At 39.8% G+C, this 20,939-nt stretch overlaps 2 non-coding genes across 2 annotated transcripts; one reads left to right on the top strand and one right to left on the bottom strand.

The window, feature by feature from the left end:
* Nucleotides 1-8,145: 8,145 nt before the first annotated feature.
* On the bottom strand, nucleotides 8,146-8,249 carry LOC130977196 (small nucleolar RNA R71). Its single transcript, XR_009084899.1, has one exon. It is a non-coding gene; the product is annotated as a small nucleolar RNA R71 (small nucleolar RNA).
* Nucleotides 8,250-15,384: 7,135 nt separating this feature from the next.
* Nucleotides 15,385-15,492, top strand: LOC130978577 (small nucleolar RNA R71). Its single transcript, XR_009086200.1, has one exon. It is a non-coding gene; the product is annotated as a small nucleolar RNA R71 (small nucleolar RNA).
* Nucleotides 15,493-20,939: the final 5,447 nt, after the last annotated feature.

Here is a 20,939-nt window from a genome sequence, read left to right as displayed (position 1 = left end):
GCGAGGGATTGCACTCGTGGGAGGAACTAGAATGCGAGCCAGAGTCAGAGTCTTTGCTGTGAATGCCAAGGATGCTTCCAAAGCGGATCTGTTGATGAGAGGTATATGTCTAATTGGTTATAAATCCTTAGTTGCATTATATGATACTGGAGCTTCGCATTCGTTTATTTCATTTGCTAAAGTTGAGGAATTAGGCTTGAAAGTGTCAGAGTTACCTTTTGATCTGCATGTACATACTCCACATCAAACAGTTATGACTAGGTCAGGTTGTAGACAAGTAGGGTTCAAGCTTGAGGGTAGAGACTTTGTGCACGATTTAATCTGCTTACCAATGGTGGGGTTAGAAATGATTTTGGGGTTTGATTGGTTGTCAAAAAATTAGGTTTTATTGGATTGCTTTGAACGGACTATTCAGTTTATGACGGAAGGAGAGAATGGAGCAGTGGTAGCTACGGGGTATTACTTAAACTCTGTAATGGTGCATTGTAATGGGGAGGAGTGTCAGGGTTATATTCTGTTGGCTGCTAATGCGTTGGGTGATGCCCAGAACTTATATCAGATTCCGGTGGTTAGAGATTTTCCAGAAGTGTTTTCGAAAAATATCCCTGAGTTCCCACCTCAAAGGAAAATTAAATTTGCAATTGAATTAGTGCCGGGAGCAGGACCAGTGTCGATTGCGCCGTATAGAATGGCTTCGATAGAACTCGTTGAATTAAAGACTCAGTTGGAAGAACTTCTGAATAAGAGATTCATTCGACCGAGTGTATTACCGTGGGGAGCGCTAGTTTTATTGGTGAAGAAGAAAGATGGAGGAATGCGTTTGTGCATGGATTACCGATAGTTAAATAAAGTGACAGTGAAGAACAAGTACCCGCTGCCAAGGATAGATGACTTGATCGATCAATTGCAAGGAACTGGAGTGTTTTCCAAGATTGATTTGAGATTTGGATACCATCAGATAAGAGTGAAGGAAGATGATATCCCTAAGACTGCATTTAGGACACGCTATGGATACTACGAGTTTGCGGTAATGTCCTTTGGGTTAACGAATGCACCTACTATTTTCATGGATTACATGAACAGAGTATTTCGTCCCTTTTTGGACAAATTCGTGGTGGTTTTCATAGATGACATCTTGGTTTACTCCAACACGGAAAAGGAGCATGAGGAACACTTGAGGATTGTGTTGCAAATCTTAAAGGAGCGGAAGTTGTATGCTAAGTTGTCAAAGTGCGAGTTCTGGAAAGAAGAAGTAAAGTTTTTAGGCCACGTGGTGAATAAAGGAGGAATAGCTGTAGATCCTTCTAAGGTAGAAGCAGTGATAGAATGGGAAAGACCAACGACGGTGACGGAAGTGAGAAGCTTCTTGGGTTTAGCCGGATATTATAGGAGGTTTATCAAAGGATTTTCCTGGATTGCATTATCGATGACAAAATTGACAAGGAAAGAAGTGCCATTCGTGTGGACGTCAGAGTGCGAAGAGAGTTTTCAGACTTTGAAGCAGAAGTTAACTTCAGCACTTGCTTTAATCTTACCAGAACCGCATGAACCATTTGAAGTATATTGTGATGCTTCCTTGAAGGATTTATGTTGCGTGTTGATGCAACACCGGAACGTGGTGGCTTGCGCATCACGTCAGCTGAGACCGCATGAGGTGAATTACCCCACTCATGACTTGGAATTAGCGGTGATTATGTTTGCCTTGAAGATTTGGAGGCACCACTTGTACGGAGTAAAGTTTAGTGTCTTTTCTGATCATAAAAGTCTCAAATACATCTTTGATCAGAAAGAGCTAAATATGCGTCAAAGAAGGTGGATAGAGTTGTTGAAAGATTATAATTTTGAGCTGAGTTATTGATGAGCGGATAATTTGTATACTTTTTGGCATTGTTTTTAGTATGTTTTTGATATCTTTTAGTTAGATTTTAGTACATTTTTATTAGTTTTTATTTAAAATTCACTTTTCTGGACTTTACTATGAGTTTGTGTGTTTTTCTGTGATTTCAGGTATTTTCTGGCTGAAATTGAGGGACCTGAGCAAAAATCTGATTCAGAGACCAAAAAGGACTGCAGATGCTGTTGGATTCTGACCTCCCTGCACTCGAAGTGGATTTTCTGGAGCTACAGAAGCCCAATTGGCGCGCTCTCAACGGCGTTGGAAAGTAGACATCCAGGGCTTTCCAGCAATATATAATAGTCCATACTTTGTCCAAGATTTGATGGCCCAAACCCGCGAAGCAATCCGGCCTCAGGAATTCCAGCGTTAAACGCCGGAACAGGAATAAAAGTTGGAGTTAAACGCCCAAACTGGCATGGGAGCTGGCGTTTAACTCCAGAAAAGGTCTCTACACGAATTTCCTTGATTGCTCAGCCCAAGCACACACCAAGTGGGCCCGGAAGTGGATTTTTATGTCATTTACTCATTTCTGTACACCTTAGGTTACTAGTTTACTATTAATAGGACCTTTTACTATTGTATTAGTAGACTTTGGTAGCTATCTTCACTTTTATGCTATCTTAGATCTTTGGGAGGCTGGCCATTCGGCCATGCCTAGACCCTGTTCTTATGTATTTTCAACGGTGGAGTTTCTACACACCATAGATTAAGGGTGTGGAGCTCTGCTGTACCTCGAGTATTAATGCAATTACTATTGTTCTTCCATTCAATTCCGCTGTTCTTTTACCAAGATATCACTTGTTCTTCACCTATGAACAAGGTGACTGACAACCATTCTTGTTCTACAAGCATCTGAGGCTTAGTGAATATCTCTTGGATTTCCGATTGCACGATGCATGGTTGATCGCCTGACAACCGAGTGCTCGCCTGACAACGAGCCAGCCATTCCGTGAGATCAGAGTCTTCGTGGTATAGGCAAGAACTGATGGCAGCATTCAAGAGAATCCGGAAGGTCTAACCTTGTCTGTGGTGTTCTGAGTAGGATTCAATGATTGAATGACTGTGACGTGCTTCAAACCCTGAGGGCGGGGCGTTAGTGATAACGCAAAAGAATCACTGGATTCTATTCCGGCCTGATTGAGAACCGACAGATGAATTCCGCTATGCCGTGACAGGACATATGCAATCGCTTTCACTGAGAGGATGGGAGGTAGCTGCTGACAACAGTGAGACCCTACACGAGTTTGCCATGGAAAGGAGTAAGAAGGATTGGATGAAGGCAGTAGGAAAGCAGAGAGACGGAAGGGAAGGCATCTTCATACACTTGTCTGAAGCTCTTACACCAATGATATACATAAGTATCACTATCTTTATCTTGCATGTTATTTTCGTTCATCATCATCATATACATTTGAGTTTGCCTAACTAAGATTTACAAGATGACCATAGCTTGCTTCAATACTAACAATCTCCGTGGGATCGACCCTTACTCACGTAAGGTTTATTACTTGGACGACCCAGTGCACTTGCTGGTTAGTTGTGCGAAGTTGTGTAATGCCATGGTATTGAGCCACCAAGTTCTTGGAGCCATTACCGGGGATTATTTGAGTTGTGAAAAAGTATTGTTCACAATTTCGCCGACCAGTTATCATCTTGGAAAGGCAAATGTAGTAGCAGACGCTTTGAGTCGGAAATCTTTAACCATAGCTTGGATGAGGATCAAGGAAGAAGAGCTAGTGGATAAGTTTGTGGAGCTTAAGCTGGATATTGGTGAAGTGGCCGAAAGAGCTTGTTTGAACCAGTTACAGATCTCAAGCACGTTTAAATCAGAAATACAACGGGCTCAACAAGATGAGCATAAGCTTCACCAATTGTTTCAACCAGTTGGTGATAAGAGGCATGAAGATTTCACTAAGGATGATGAGAGGTTATGGAGGTACAAGGGAATGATTTGTATACCGGATGTTGGGAGTTTAAGACAGGACTTATTGTTGGAAGCTCATAACAATGGGTTTTCTATTCATCCCAGGAGTACGAAGATGTATTATGACCTGAAGAAGATGTTCCGGTGGCCTCGGATGAAGGGTGATGTAGCAACAGTGGTATCCAAATGTTTGACTTGTCAAAAAGGGAAGATAGAGCATCAGAAACCATCGGGAATGCTACAGCCTCTTGAGATTCCTCAGTGGAAGTGGGAAGGAATTGCTATGGATTTTGTGACCGGTTTACTGATGAGCGGATAATTTATACACTTTTTGGCATTGTTTTTAGATAGTTTTTAGTATAATCCAACTACTTTTAGGGATGTTTTCATTAGTTTTTATGCTAAATTCACATTTCTGGACCTTACTATGAGTTTGTGTGTTTTTCTATGATTTTAGGTATTTTCTGGCTGAAATTGAGGGACCTGAGCAAAACTCTGATAAAAGGCTGACAAAGGACTGCTGATGCTATTGGATTCTGACCTCCCTGCACTCAAAATAGATTTTCTGGAGCTACAGAACTCCAAATGGCGCGTTCTCAATGGCGTTGGAATGTAGACATCTAGAGCTTTCCAGCAATATATAATAGTTCATACTTTATTTGTGATTAGACGACGTAAACTGGCGCTCAACGCCAGTTTCATGCTGTATTCTGGAGTCAAACGCTAGAAACACGTCACGAACCAGAGTTGAACGCCAAAAATACGTTACAACTTGGTGTTCAACTCCAAAAGAAGCCTCAGCTCGTGTAAAGATCAAGCTCAGCCCAAACATACACCAAGTGGGCCCCGGAAGTGGATTTATGCATCAATTACTTACTTCTGTAAACCCTAGTAGCTAGTTTAGTATAAATAGAACTTTTTACTAGTGTATTGGTCGTCTTTTGACCACGTTACATCTTTTGATCAGTTTATGCGATCTTGGAGATTGGGGGCTGGCCATTCGGCCATGCCTGAACCTTCATCACTTATGTATTTTCAACGGTAGAGTTTCTACACACCATAGATTAAGGGTGTGGAGCTCTGCTGTACCTCAAGTTTCAATGCAATTACTACTATTTTCTATTCAATTCCGCTTGTTCTTGTTCTAATATATTCGTTGCACTTCAACATGATGAATGTGATGATCTGTGACACTCATCATCATTCTCACCTATGAACGCGTGACTGACAACCACTTCTGTTCTACCTTAGACCGGGTGCATATCTTTTTTGGATTCCTTAATCAGAATCTTCGTGGTATAAGCTAGAATTGATGGCAGCATTCATGGGAATCCGGAAAGTCTAACCTTGTCTGTGGTATTCCGAGTAGGATTCTGGGATTGAATGACTGTGACGAGCTTCAAACTCGCGATTGTTGGGCGTGATGACAAACGCAAAATAATCAAGGGATTCTATTCAAACATGATCGAGAACCGACAGATGATTAGCCGTGCTGTGACAGAGTATTTGGACCATTTTCACTGAGAGGATGGGATGTAGCCATTGACAACGGTGATGCCCTACATACAGCTTGCCATGGAAAGGAGTAAGAAGGATTGGATGAAAGCAGTAAGAAAGCAGAGATTCAGAAGGAACACAGCACCTCCATGCACTTATCTGAAATTTTTACCATTGAATTACATGAGTAACTCTATCTTTATTTTCTGTTTATTAATTATTATTATTCAAAAACCCAATAATCGAATATTATTCGCCTGACTGAGAATTTCAAGATGACCATAGCTTGCTTCATACCAACAATCTCCGTGGGATCGACCCTTACCCACGTAAGGTATTACTTGGACTACCCAGTGCACTTGCTGGTTAGTTGTGCGGATTTGTGACTAAGTGTGATTCATGTTTGAGAGTGCTACCAAGTTTTTGGCACCATTGTTGATGATCACAATTTCGTGCACCAAGTTTTTGGCGCCGTTGCCAGGGATTGTTCGAGTATGGACAACTGACGGTTCATCTTGTTGCTCAGATTAGGTAATTTTCTTTTTGTTTTATTTTCAAAAAATTTTCAAAAAAATTTATCCCTATTTTTGAAAAAATTTTAATTAAAAATATGTTATTCTATTGCTTCAAAACTTTTAAGAATGAATTCTAGAGTTTCATGAAGCATGTTGAATCCAAGCTGGCTGTAAAGCCACATCCAATTTCTTTTGAACTGAGGCTTCCTCTTCACATGCTTGAACTATGTATGCTAAAGCTTGGCTGGCTATTAAGCCATGCCCAACCCTTGGATTGGAGCTTTAGACTAACATTGAAAGATTCCTGGAATTCTTATTAAAAATTTTGAATCTCTTAATTTCTTTTCCTATATGTTTTTTTCGAAAAAAAAAAAAGAAAATACAAAAAAATCATAAAATCATAAAAAACCAAAAATATTTTGTGTTCTTGTTTAAGTTTTGTGTCATGTTTTAAGTTTGGTGTCAATTGCATATTTATCTTGTCCTTGCATTTTTTCAAAAAAATTCATGCATTCATGGTGTTCTTTATGATCTTCAAGTTGTTCTTAGTAAGTCTTCTTGTTTCATCTTGATGTTTTCTTGTTTTGTGTCTTTTGTTGTTTTTCATGTGTATCTTTGCATTCATATTTTCTAAGCATTAAAGATTTCTAAGTTTGGTGTCTTGCATGTTTTCTTTGCATCAAAAATTTTTCAAAAATATGTTCTTGTTGTTCATCATAATCTTCAAAGTGTTCTTGGTGTTCATCTTGACATTCATAGTGTTCTTGCATGCATCATGTGTTTTGATTCATAATTTTCATGTTGAGAGTCATTTTTATGTTTTTCTCTCTCATAATTAAAAATTCAAAAATAAAAAATATCTTTTCCTTAATTTTCTCATAATTTTCGAAAATTTGAGTTGACTTAGTAAAAAATTTTAAAAAATTAGTTGTTTCTTACAAGTCAAGTCAAATTTTCAATTTTAAAAATCTTATCTTTTTAAAACTTTTTCAAAAATCAAATATTTTTTATTTTTTTATTTAATTTTTGAAAATTTAATGTTTTAAAATATTTTTCAAAAAAATCTTTTTCTTAATTTTATTTCAAAATTTTTGAAAATTTGCTAACAATTAATGTGATTGATTCAAAAATTTAAAGTTTGTTACTTTCTTGTTAAGAAAGGTTCAATCTTTAAATTCTAGAATCTTATCTTTTAGTTTCTTGTTAGTTAAGTAATTAATTTTAATTTTAAAAATTAAATCTATCTTATCCTATCTTTTATATCATATCTTTTTCAAAATTTTATCTTTTTCAAAAATTTGATTTTAAAATATCTTTTCTAACTTCTTATCTTCTTATCTTTTCATATTTGATTTTCAAATCTTTTTCAACTAACTATTTGACTTTTTGTTTGTTTCTTATCTTTTTCCAAAACCACCTAACAATTTTTCTCTCTCTAATTTTCGAAAATACCTCCCTCTTTTTCAAAAATTCTTTTTTAATTAATTAATTGTTTTAAATTTTAATTTTAATTTTATTTCTTATCTTTATTTTCGAAAATCATTTAACTCCTTTTCAAAATTTAATTTCGAAAATTTCTCCCTCTCTCATCTTATTCTATTTATTCATTCATTTACTAACACTTCTCTTCATCTCAAATCACTGCCTCTATCCTCACCCTTCTGTTTGGATTCTCCTTTTTTATTCCCTTTCTTCTTCTACTAACAATAAGGAACCTCTTTACTGTAACATAGAGGATTCCTCTTCTCTTTTTTTCTTGTTCTCTTTTTTTTCATATGAGCAGGAACAAGGAAAAAGGCATTCTTGTTGAAGCTGATCCAGAACCTGAAAGGACTCTGAAGAGGAAACTAAGAGAAGCTAAATTACAACAATCCAGAGACAACCTTGCTGAAATTTTCGAACAAGAAAAGGAGATGGCAGCCGAACCCAACGACAATAATGCAAGGAGGATGCTTGGTGATTACACTACACCTACTTCCAAGTTTGATGGAAGAAGCATCTCAATTCCTGCCATTGGAGCCAACAATTTTGAGCTGAAACCTCAATTAGTTGCTCTAATGCAACAGAACTACAAGTTTCATGGACTTCCATCAGAAGATCCCTACCAGTTCTTAACTGAGTTCTTGCAGATCTATGAGACTGTTAAGACTAATGGAGTAGATCCTGAAGTCTACAGGCTCATGCTTTTCCCTTTTGCTGTAAGAGACAGAGCTAGAGTATGGTTGGACTCTCAACCTAAAGATAGCCTGGAATCCTGGGATAAGCTGGTCACGACCTTCTTGGCTAAGTTTTTTCCTCCTCAAAAGCTGAGCAAGCTTAGAGTGGATGTTCAAACCTTCAAACAAAAAGATGGTGAATCCCTCTATGAAGCTTGGGAAAGATACAAGCAGATGACCAAAAGATGTCCTTCTGACATGTTTTCAGAATGGACCATGATAGATATATTCTATTATGGTCTATCTGAGTTTTCTAAGATGTCACTGGACCATTCTGCAGGTGGATCCATTCACCTAAAGAAAACGCCTGCAGAGGCTCAAGAACTTATTGACATGGTTGCAAATAACCAGTTTATGTACACTTCTGAGAGGAATTCCGTGAATAATGGGACGCCTCAAAGGAAGGGAGTTCTTGAAATTGATGCTCTGAATGCCATATTGGCTCAGAATAAAATGTTGACTCAGCAAGTCAACATGATTTCTTAAAGTCTGAATGGATGGAAAAATGCATCCAACAGGACTAAAGAGGCATCTTCTGAAGAAGAAGCTTATGATCCTGAGAACCCTGCAATAGCAGAGGTAAATTATATGGGTGAACCTTATGGAAACACCTATAACTCATCATGGAGAAATCATCTAAATTTCTCATGGAAGGATCAACAAAAGCCTCAATAAGGCTTTAATAATGGTGGAAGAAATAGGCTCAGCAATATCAAGCCTTATCCATCATCTTCTCAACAACAGACAGAGAATTCTGAGCAGAGTACCGCTAACTTAGCAAATTTAGTCTCTGATCTGTCTAAAGCCACTTTAAGTTTCATGAGTGAGACAAGGTCCTCCATCAGAAATTTGGAGGCACAAGTGGGCTAGCTGAGTAAGAAAGTCACTGAAACTCCTCCTGGTATTCTCCCAAGCAATGCAGAAGAGGATCCAAAAAGAGAATGCAAGGCCATTGACATAATCAATATGGCCGAATGCACAAGGGAGGGGAAGGACGTGAATCCCAGTGAGGAAGACCTCCTGGGACGTCCTCTGAATAAAAAGGAGTTCCAAACTGAGGAACTGGTCGGCGAAATTGTGAACAATACTTTTTCACAACTCAAATAATCCCCGGTAATGGCTCCAAGAACTTGGTGGCTCAATACCATGGCATTACACAACTTCGCACAACTAACCAGCAAGTGCACTGGGTCGTCCAAGTAATAAACCTTACGTGAGTAAGGGTCGATCCCACGGAGATTGTTAGTATTGAAGCAAGCTATGGTCATCTTGTAAATCTTAGTTAGGCAAACTCAAATGTATATGATGATGATGAACGAAAATAACATGCAAGATAAGATAGTGATACTTATGTATATCATTGGTGTAAGAGCTTCAGACAAGTGTATGAAGATGCCTTCCCTTCCGTCTCTCTGCTTTCCTACTGCCTTCATCCAATCCTTCTTACTCCTTTCCATGGCAAACTCGTGTAGGGTCTCACTGTTGTCAGCAGCTACCTCCCATCCTCTCAGTGAAAGCGATTGCATATGTCCTGTCACGGCATAGCGGAATTCATCTGTCGGTTCTCAATCAGGCCGGAATAGAATCCAGTGATTCTTTTGCGTTATCACTAACGCCCGCCCTCAGGGTTTGAAGCACGTCACAGTCATTCAATCATTGAATCCTACTCAGAACACCACAGACAAGGTTAGACCTTCCGGATTCTCTTGAATGCTGCCATCAGTTCTTGCCTATACCACGAAGACTCTGATCTCACGGAATGGCTGGCTCGTTTGTCAGGCGAGCACTCGGTTGTCAGGCGATCAACCATGCATCGTGCAATCGGAAATCCAAGAGATATTCACTAAGCCTCAGATGCTTGTAGAACAAGAATGGTTGTCAGTCACCTTGTTCATAGGTGAAGAACAAGTGATATCTTGGTAAAAGAACAAGCGGAATTGAATGGAAGAACAATAGTAATTGCATTAATACTCGAGGTACAGCAGAGCTCCACACCCTTAATCTATGGTGTGCAGAAACTCCACCGTTGAAAATACATAAGAACAGGGTCTAGGCATGGCCGAATGGCCAGCCTCCCAAAGATCTAAGATAGCATAAAAGTGAAGATAGCTACCAAAGTCTACTAATACAATAGTAAAAGGTCCTATTAATAGTAAACTAGTAACCTAAGGTGTACAGAAATGAGTAAATGACATAAAAATCCACTTCCGGGCCCACTTGGTATGTGCTTGGGCTGAGCAATCAAGGAAATTCGTGTAGAGACCTTTTCTGGAGTTAAACGCCAGCTCCCATGCCAGTTTGGGCGTTTAACTCCAACTTTTATTCCTGTTCCGGCGTTTAACGCTGGAATTCCTGAGGCCGGATTGCTTCGCGGGTTTGGGCCATCAAATCTTGGACAAAGTATGGACTATTATATATTGCTGGAAAGCCCTGGATGTCTACTTTCCAACGCCGTTGAGAGCGCGCCAATTGGGCTTCTGTAGCTCCAGAAAATCCACTTCGAGTGCAGGGAGGTCAGAATCCAACAGCATCTGCAGTCCTTTTGGTCTCTGAATCAGATTTTTGCTCAGGTCCCTCAATTTCAGCCAGAAAATACCTGAATCACAGAAAAACACACAAACTCATAGTAAAGTCCAGAAAAGTGAATTTTAAATAAAAACTAATAAAAATGTACTAAAATCTAACTAAAAGATATCAAAAACATACTAAAAACAATGCCAAAAAGTATACAAATTATCCGCTCATCACAACACCAAACTTAAATTGTTGCTTGTCCTCAAGCAACTGAAAATCAAATAAGATCAAAAGAAGAGAACATGCAATGAATTCCAAAAACATCTGTGAAGATCAGTATTAATTAGATGAGCGGGGCTTTTAACCTTCTGTCTCTGAACAGTTTTGGCATCTCAATCTATCCCTTGAAATTCAGAATGGTTGGCTTCTTTAGGAACTCAGAGTCCAGATAGTGTTAATGATTCTCCTAGTAAAGTATGATGATTCTTGAACATAGCTATTTATTGAGTCTTGGCTGTGGCCCAAAGCACTCTGTCTTCCAGTATTACCACCGGATACATACATGCCACAGACACATAATTGGGTGAACCTTTTCAGATTGTGACTCAGCTTTGCTAAAGTCCCCAATTAGAGGTGTCCAGGGTTCTTAAGCACACTCTTATTTGCCTTGGATCACAACTTTATTTCTTTTCTTTTTCTTTCTTTTCTTTCTTTTTTTTCGATTTTTTTTTTTTCGGTTTTTTTCTCTTTTTTTTTTTTTTTTTGAATAGCTTTTTCTTGCTTCAAGAATCATTTTATTGATTTTTCAGATCCTCAGTAACATGTCTCCTTTTTCATCATTCTTTCAAGAGCCAACATTCATGAACCACAAATTCAAGATACATATGCACTGTTTACACATACATTCAGAGAACAAAAATATTGCCACCACATCAAAATAATTAAACTATTATAAAATTCAAAATTCATGCAATTCTTCCTTTTTCAATTAAGCACATTTTTATTCAAGAAAGGTGATGGATTCATAGGACATTCATAACTTTAAGGCATAGACACTAAGACACTAATGATCATAAGACACAAACATGGATAACATAAAGCATAAAATTCGAAAACAGAAGAATAAACAAGGAAATCAAGGAATGGGTCCACCTCAGTGATGGCGGCTCTTCCTTGCTTTTGAAGGTCCTATGGAGTGCTTGAGCTCCTCAATGTCTCTTCCTTGCCTTTGTTGCTCCTCCTCATGATTCTTTGATCTTCTCTAATCTCATGAAGGATGATGGAGTGTTCTTGGTGCTCCACCCTTAGTTGTCCCATGTTGGAACTCAACTCTCCTAGGGAGGTATTCAGTTGCTCCCAATAGTTTTGTGGAGGAAAACTCATTCCTTGAGGAATCTCAGGGATCTCATGATGAGTAGGGTCCCTTGTATACTCCATCCTTTTTTGGTGATGGGCTTGTCCTCATCAATGGAGATGTCACCCTCTATGTCAACTCCAACTGAATAACAGAGGTGACAAATGAGGTGAGGAAAGGCTAACCTTGCCACAGGGGAGGTCTTGTCTGCACTTTATAGAGTTCTTGAGCTATAACCTCATGAACCTCTATTTCCTCTCCAATCATGATACTATGGATCATGATGGCCCGGTCTATGGTAACTTCGGACCGGTTGCTAGTGGGAATGATTGAGCGTTGTATGAACTCTAACCATCCTCTAGCCACGGGCTTGAGGTCATGCCTTCTCAATTGGACCGGCTTTCCTCTTGAATCTTGCTTCCATTGTGCGCCCTCTTCACATATGACTGTGAGGACTTGGTCCAACCTTTGATCAAAGTTGACCCTTCTAGTGAAAGGATGCTCATCTCCTTGCATCATAGGCAAGTTGAACGCCACCCTCACACTCTCCGGACTAAAATCCAAGTATTTCCCCGAACCATAGTAAGATAATTCTTTGGATTCGGGTTCACACTTTGGTCATGGTTCTTTGTGATCCATGCATTGGCATAGAACTCTTGAACCATCAAGATTCCAACTTGTTGAATGGGGTTGGTGAGAACTTCCCAACCTCTTCTTTGGATCTCATGGCGGATCTCCGGATATTCACCCTTTTTGAGTAAAAAGGGGACTTCGGGGATCACCTTCTTCAAGGCCACAACTTCATAGAAGTGGTCTTGATGCACCTTTGAGAGGAATCTATCCATCTCCCATGACTCGGAGGGGAAGCTTTTGCTTTCCCTTTCCTCTTTTTAGAGGTTTCTCCGGCCTTTGGTGCCATAATGGTTATGGAAAAACGAAAAAGCAACACTTTTACCACACCAAACTTAAAATGTTTGCTCGTCCTCGAGCAAAGAAGAAAGAAAGGAGTAGAAGAAGAAATGAGGAAGAAGGGAGATGGTAGTGTATTCGGTCAAGGAGGGGGAGAAATGGTGTTTAGGTTGTGTGAAAATGAAGGGGTAAAGAGGGGTATATATAGGAAAGAGGGGGATGAGGGTTCGGCCATTTGAGGGTGGGTTTGGGAGGGAAAGTGGTTTGAATTTGAAGGGTGAGGTTGGTGGGGTTTTATGAAGGATGGATGTGAGTGGTGAAGAGAAAGATGGGATTTGATAGGTGAGGGGTTTTTGGGGAAGAGGTGTTGAGGTGATTGGTGAATGGGGGAAGAAGAGAGAGAGTGATGGTAGGGTCCTGTGGGTCCACAGATCCTGTAGTGTCAAGGAAAAGTCATCCTTGCACCAAATGGCATCAAAATCCACGTTTTGACCCATTTCTGGCGTTAAACGCCGGGCTGGTGCCCATTCCTGGCGTTTAACGCCAGGTTGTTGCCCTTTACTGGCGTTTAACGCCAGTCTGGTGCCCTTTTCTGGCGTTAAACGCCCAGAAAGGTGCCAGACTGGGCGTTAAACGCCCAACTGCTAGGCTGACTGGCGTTTGAACGCCAGCAGCATCTTCCTCCAGGGTGTGCTGTTTTTCTTCCTGTTTTTCATTTTGTTTTTGCTTTTTTCATTGTTTTTGTGACTTCTTATGATCATCAACCTACAAAAAACATAAAATAACAAAAGAAAATATATAAAATATAACATTGGGTTGCCTCCCAACAAGCGCTTCTTTAGTGTCATTAGCTTGACAGAGGACTCCCATGGAGCCTCAGAAACACTCAGAACCTTGTTGAAACCTCCCAACACCAAACTTAGAGTTTGAATGTGGGGTTTCAACACCAAACTTAGATTTTGGATGTGGCCTCCTAACACCAAACTTAGAGTTTGACTGTGGGGGCTCTGCTTGGCTCTGTTTTGAGAGAAGCTCTTCATGCTTCCTCTCAATGATGATAGAGGGATATCCTTGGGCCTTAAACACCATGGATTCTTCATTCACTTGAATGATCAACTCTCCTCTATCAACATCAATCACAGCCTTTGCTGTGGCTAGGAATGGTCTGCCAAGGATGATGGATTCATCCATGCACTTCCCAGTCTCTAGGACTATGAAATCAGTAGGAATGTAATGGTTTTCAACCTTAACCAGAACATCCTCTACAAGTCCATGGGCTTGTTTTCTTGAGTTGTCTGCCATTTCTAGTGAGATTTTTGCAGCTTGCACCTCAAAGATCCCTAATTTCTCCATTACAGAGAGGGGCATGAGGTTTACACTTGACCCTAAGTCACACAAGGCCTTCTTGAAGGTCATGGTGCCTATGGTACAAGGTATAGAAACTTCCCAGGATCCTGCCTCTTTTGAGGCAGTTTCTGCCTAGACAGGTCATCCAGTTCTTTGGTGAGCAAGGGAGGTTCATCTTCCCAAGTCTCATTTCCAAATAACTTGTCATTTAGCTTCATGATTGCTCCAAGGTATTTAGCAACTTGCTCTTCAGTGACATACTCATCCTCTTCAGAGGAAGAATACTCATCAGAGCTCATGAAAGGCAGTAGCAAGTCCAAGGGAATCTCTATGGTCTCAGTCTGAGCCTCAGATTCCCAAGGTTCCTCATTGGGGAACTCATTAGAGGCCAGTGGACGTCCAGTGAGGCCTTCCTCAGTGGCGTTCACTGCCTCTTCTTCCTCCCAGAATTCGGCCATGTTTATGGCTTTGCACTCTCCTTTTGGATTTTCTTCAGTGTTACTTGGGAGAGTGCTTGGAGGAAGTTCAGTAATTTTCTTGCTCAGCTGACCCACTTGTCCTTCCAAATTCCTAGTGGAAGATCTAGTTTCAGTCATGAAACTTTGAGTGGTTTTGATCAGATCAGAGACCATGGTTGCTAAGTCAGAATTATTCTGCTTAGAGCTCTCTGTCTGTTGCTGAGAAGATGATGGAAAAGGCTTGCCATTGTTAAACCTGTTTCTTCCACCATTGTTATTGAAACCTTGTTGAGGTCTCTCGTGATTCTTCCATGAAAGATTTGGGTGATTTCTCCATGAAGAATTGTAGGTATTTCATAGGGTTCTCCTAGTAATTCACCTCTTCCATGGAAGGGTTCTCAGGATCATAAGCTTCTTCCTCAGATGAAGCATCCTTAGTACTGTTTGGTGCATTTTGCATTCCAGACAGACTTTGAGAAATCAGATTGACTTGTTGTGTCAATATTTATTCTGAGCCAATATGGCATTCAGAGTGTCAATCTCAAGAACTCCTTTCTTCTGACTAGTCCCATTGTTCACAGGATTTCTTTCAGAAGTGTACATGAATTGGTTATTTGCAACCATTTCAATCAGTTCTTGAGCTTCAGTAGGCGTCTTCTTCAGATGAAGAGATCCTCCTGCAGAGCTATCCAAGGACATCTTAGATAGTTCAGAGAGACCATCATAGAAAATACCTATGATGCTCCATTCAGAAAGCATGTCAGAAGGACATTTTCTGATTAATTGTTTGTATCTTTCCCAAGCTTCATAGAGGGATTCTCCATCCTTTTGTCTAAAGGTTTGGACTTCCACTCTAAGCTTACTCCATCTTTGTGGTGGAAAGAATTTTGCCAAGAAGGCATTGACTAGCTTTTCCCATGAGTCCAGGCTTTCTTTAGGTTGAGAGTCCAACCATATTCTAGCTCTGTCTCTTACAGCAAAAGGGAATAGCATCAGTCTATAGACTTCAGGGTCAACCCCATTAGTCTTGACTGTGTCACAGATTTGCAAGAATTCAGCTAAAAACTGATGAGGATCTTCCATTGGAAGTCCATGGAACTTGCAATTCTGTTGCATTAGAGAAACTAATTGAGGCTTAAGCTCAAAGTTGTTTGCTCCAATGGCAGGGATAGAGATGCTTCTCCCATAAAAATCAGAGTAGGTGCAGTAAAGTCACCCAGCACCTTCCTTGCATTGTTTGCATTGTTGTTGTTTTCTGCTGCCATGTTTTCTTCCTTGAAGAATTCGGTCAGGTCCTCTAAAGAGAGTTGTGCTTTGGCTTCTCTTAGCTTTCTCTTCAAAGTCCTTTCAGGTTCAGGATCAGCTTCAACAAGAATGCCTTTGTCCTTGCTCCTGCTCATATGAAAGAGAAGGGAACAAGAAAATGTGGAATCCTCTATGTCACAGTATAGAGATTCCTTTAAGTGTCAGAGGAAAAGAGAAATAGAAAGAAGAAGGAGAAGATAAATTCGAACTTTAGTTAGATAAGGTTCGAATTGTGCATTGAGAAGGAGTGGCACTCCATAAATAGAAGGATGTGGGAAGGAGGGAAGTTTATTTTCGAAAATCAAGTGAAAAATTTTGAAATTATTTTGAAAACATTAATTAATTTTCGAAAATAAAAGTGGAAAAGAAATTAAGTGATTTTTGAAAAAGAATTTGAAATTAGAAATTAAGAAGATTTGATTGAAAGTTATTTTGAAAAGATGTGGTTAAGAAGATATGAAAAAAAAATGTGATTGAGAAGATATGATTTGAAAACTATTTGAAAAGATATGATTTTAAAAACAATTTGAAAAGATATGATTTTAAAATTGATGACTTGCCTAACAAGAAAAGATGTGATTCAAACATTAAAAACCTTTCTCAACAGAAAAGGTAACAAATTTGAGATGTTCAATCAAATCATTAATTGTTAGTAAGTATCTTTTAAAAAGGAAAGAAATTGATTTTGAAAACATTTGATTGAAAAGATTTGATTTGAAAAAGATTTGATTTTGAAAAATTTGAAAAAAATTGATTTGAAAACAAAATCTTCCCCCTAGCACCATCCTGGCGTTAAACGCCCAGAATGGTATACATTCTGGCGTTTAACGCCCAAAATGCTACCTCTTTGGGCGTTAAACGCCCAACCAGGTACCCTGGCTGGCGTTTAAACGCCAGTCTGCCTTCTTCACTGGGCATTTTTGAATGCTCAGCTTTTTCTGTATAATTCCTCTGCAGTATGTTCTAAATCTTCAATTCTTTGTATCATTGACTTGAAAAGACACAAATTAAAAATATTTTTGGATTTTTAATAATCAAAATGCAACAAGAATCAAATAACAATGCATGCAAGACACCAAACTTAGCGGTTTGTGTACTACTGACACTAACAATATGAGAATGCATATGAGACACAAAAAAAAATACTTCAAGTCAATAGAATTCAAAGATTAGAACACAAAATATATGCATGGATTCGAAAAATATAACAAAGACATGCATTTGACACCAAACTTAAGATGAGACTCTAGACTCAAACAAGAAATATTTTTGGATTTTTATGGTTTTGTAAATTTTTTTTTTGTGATTTTCGAAAATTTAAGTGAAAACATCAAAATTCTTAATGAGAATTCTAGGAATCAGTGCAATGCTAGTCTAAGACTCCGGTCCAGGAATTAGACATGGCTTCACAGCCAGCCAAGCTTTCAAAGAAAGCTTCGGTCCAAAACACTAGACATGACCAAGGTCAGCCAAACCTTAGCAAATCACTGCTCCAACAGCAAGATTGATACGAAATCAACAAGCTCTTGTGGTGATAAGTTGAAACCTCGGTCCAATCAGATTAGACATGGCTTCTCAGCCAGCCAGATTTCAACAAATCATCATGAAACTCTAGAATTCACCTTCAAGAATTTCGAAAAAAAATACCTAATCTAAGCAACAAGATGAACCGTCAGTTGTCCAGCCTAAACAATCCCGGGCAATAACACCAAAAATTTGATGTTGTTGCCGGATCTTGGCTCTGATGTTACCAAAAGCTTGCTCAAAACATGAACAATCCCCGGCAACGGCGCCAAAAACTTGGTCGGCGAAATTGTGAACAATACTTTTTCACAACTCAAATAATCCCCGGTAATGGCTCCAAGAACTTGGTGGCTCAATACCATGGCATTACACAACTTCGCACAACTAACCAGCAAGTGCACTGGGTCGTCCAAGTAATAAACCTTACGTGAGTAAGGGTCGATCCCACGGAGATTGTTAGTATTGAAGCAAGCTATGGTCATCTTGTAAATCTTAGTTAGGCAAACTCAAATGTATATGATGATGATGAACGAAAATAACATGCAAGATAAAGATAGTGATACTTATGTATATCATTGGTGTAAGAGCTTCAGACAAGTGTATGAAGATGCCTTCCCTTCCGTCTCTCTGCTTTCCTACTGCCTTCATCCAATCCTTCTTACTCCTTTCCATGGCAAACTCGTGTAGGGTCTCACTGTTGTCAGCAGCTACCTCCCATCCTCTCAGTGAAAGCGATTGCATATGTCCTGTCACGGCATAGCGGAATTCATCTGTCGGTTCTCAATCAGGCCGGAATAGAATCCAGTGATTCTTTTGCGTTATCACTAACGCCCCGCCCTCAGGGTTTGAAGCACGTCACAGTCATTCAATCATTGAATCCTACTCAGAACACCACAGACAAGGTTAGACCTTCCGGATTCTCTTGAATGCTGCCATCAGTTCTTGCCTATACCACGAAGACTCTGATCTCACGGAATGGCTGGCTCGTTTGTCAGGCGAGCACTCGGTTGTCAGGCGATCAACCATGCATCGTGCAATCGGAAATCCAAGAGATATTCACTAAGCCTCAGATGCTTGTAGAACAAGAATGGTTGTCAGTCACCTTGTTCATAGGTGAAGAACAAGTGATATCTTGGTAAAAGAACAAGCGGAATTGAATGGAAGAACAATAGTAATTGCATTAATACTCGAGGTACAGCAGAGCTCCACACCCTTAATCTATGGTGTGCAGAAACTCCACCGTTGAAAATACATAAGAACAGGGTCTAGGCATGGCCGAATGGCCAGCCTCCCAAAGATCTAAGATAGCATAAAAGTGAAGATAGCTACCAAAGTCTACTAATACAATAGTAAAAGGTCCTATTAATAGTAAACTAGTAACCTAAGGTGTACAGAAATGAGTAAATGACATAAAAATCCACTTCCGGGCCCACTTGGTGTGTGCTTGGGCTGAGCAATCAAGGAAATTCGTGTAGAGACCTTTTCTGGAGTTAAACGCCAGCTCCCATGCCAGTTTGGGCGTTTAACTCCAACTTTTATTCCTGTTCCGGCGTTTAACGCTGGAATTCCTGAGGCCGGATTGCTTCGCGGGTTTGGGCCATCAAATCTTGGACAAAGTATGGACTATTATATATTGCTGGAAAGCCCTGGATGTCTACTTTCCAACGCCGTTGAGAGCGCGCCAATTGGGCTTCTGTAGCTCCAGAAAATCCACTTCGAGTGCAGGGAGGTCAGAATCCAACAGCATCTGCAGTCCTTTTTGGTCTCTGAATCAGATTTTTGCTCAGGTCCCTCAATTTCAGCCAGAAAATACCTGAAATCACAGAAAAACACACAAACTCATAGTAAAGTCCAGAAAAGTGAATTTTAAATAAAAACTAATAAAAATGTACTAAAATCTAACTAAAAGATATCAAAAACATACTAAAAACAATGCCAAAAAGTATACAAATTATCCGCTCATCAGGAACTTAAGGAATCTGAGGCTCACCTAGAGACCATAGAGATTCCATTGAACCTCCTTTTACCATTCATGAGCTCTGAGAACTATTCTTCCTCTGAAGAGGATGAAGATGTAACTAAAGAGCAAGTTGCTCAATATCTAGAAGCCATCATGAAGCTAAATGCCAAGTTATTTGGTAATGAGAGGAAGCATGAACAGCTTCTCTCAATGCAGAGTCAAACAGAGCCTCCACAGTCAAACTCTAAGTTTGGTGTTGGGAGGCCACAACCAAACTCTAAGTTTGGTGTTAAAACCCCATATCCAAACTCTAAGTTTGGTGTTGGGAGTCTACAATATTGACCTTATCACCTCTGTGGCTCCATGAGATCCCACTGTCAAGCTATTGACATTAAAGAAGCACTTATTGGGAGGCAACCCAATTTTTATTTATCTATTTTTATTTTTATTTTTATTGTTCTTTTATGTTTTATTAGGTTCATGATCATGTGGAGTCACAAAATAAATACTAAAATTAAAAACAGAATCAAAAACAGCAGAAGAAAAAGCACACACTAGAGGAAGGACTTACTGGCGTTTAAACGCTAGTAAGGAGCATCTGGCTGGCGTTCAACGCCAGAACAGAGCATGGATCTGGCGTTGAATGCCAGAAACATGCAGCAATCTGGCGTTTAAACGCCAGGATTGCACACTGAGGAAAGCTGGCGTTCAACACTAGAAACATGCTGCAGATGGGCGTTGAACGCCCAGAATAAGCTTAGAGCTGGCGTTTAACGCCAGAAACAAGCATCAATCTGGAGTTAAATGCCAGGATTTCATGCAGAGGGCGTTTTACACGCCTCATTGGTGCAGGGATGTAAATCCTTAACACCTTAGGATCTGTGAACCCCACAGGATCCCCACCTACCTCAACTCACCTTCTCTCTTCTTCACCAATCACCTCAATCTCTCTTCCCCATCACCTCTTCACCACTCACATCCATCCATCTCTTCCCCACCCAATCCCACCCATATGGCCGAACATACACATCTCTCCCTCTCCTCCATATCTTTTTCTCCCTCCATTCTTTCTTCTTTGCTCGAGGGCGAGCAACATTCTAAGTTTGGTGTGGTAAAAGCATAGCTTTTTTGTTTTTCCATAACCATTGATGGCACCTAAGGCCAGAGAAACCTCAAAAAAAAAAAGAGAAAAGGGAAGACAAAAGAAATTTTTTCCACCTCTGAGTCATGGGAGATGGAGAGATTCATCTCAGGAATCCATAGCTCAGTAGTAAAGCATTTGACTGCAAATCAAGAGATCCCTGAGATACCTCAGGGGATACATGTTCCTCTACATAATTATTGGGAGCAACTAAGGATAGGAGCACCAAAATCACTAGGGATCAAGCAACAAAGGCAAGGAAGAGACATAAAGGAGCTCAAAAAGCACCATTGATCCTTCAAAAAGGCGCCACCCTCACTAAGGTGGACTCATTCCTTAACTTCCTTATTCTTATCTCTGTTTTTTGATTTTATGCTA

The sequence above is a fragment of the Arachis stenosperma genome, chromosome 4, assembly GCF_014773155.1.
Source record: "Arachis stenosperma cultivar V10309 chromosome 4, arast.V10309.gnm1.PFL2, whole genome shotgun sequence".
Taxonomy (NCBI): domain Eukaryota; kingdom Viridiplantae; phylum Streptophyta; class Magnoliopsida; order Fabales; family Fabaceae; genus Arachis; species Arachis stenosperma.
This window is presented reverse-complemented; position numbering and strand designations above follow the sequence as displayed.